This window comes from Onychomys torridus, chromosome 17 (genome assembly GCF_903995425.1).
Source record: "Onychomys torridus chromosome 17, mOncTor1.1, whole genome shotgun sequence".
Lineage (NCBI taxonomy): Eukaryota > Metazoa > Chordata > Mammalia > Rodentia > Cricetidae > Onychomys > Onychomys torridus.
In genome coordinates, this window is record NC_050459.1 from 48872363 (window position 1) to 48872644 (window position 282).

Below are 282 nucleotides of genomic sequence, written 5' to 3' on the forward strand. Positions count from 1 at the left end.
AGTGCCTATCTTTCAATAAAACTCTTTAATTCTAATTCACATAAATTACCTAGTCTTTTATGTACACCTAGTGAGATGATAAAACCAATTCTATTTTATCCAAAACTAAAAATATTTTTGTACATATGCTCATATTCATAATAACACAAAGTGAGAAATAGTTCTGCTTTGCCTTCTTCATTATCTAATATTTAAAGATTTTTAAATACACCCCTTTTGAGTAATGCTATTTATAAGCAGTAAATGATACTAGTATAAGTGAAAGTACATGATTTTCACATC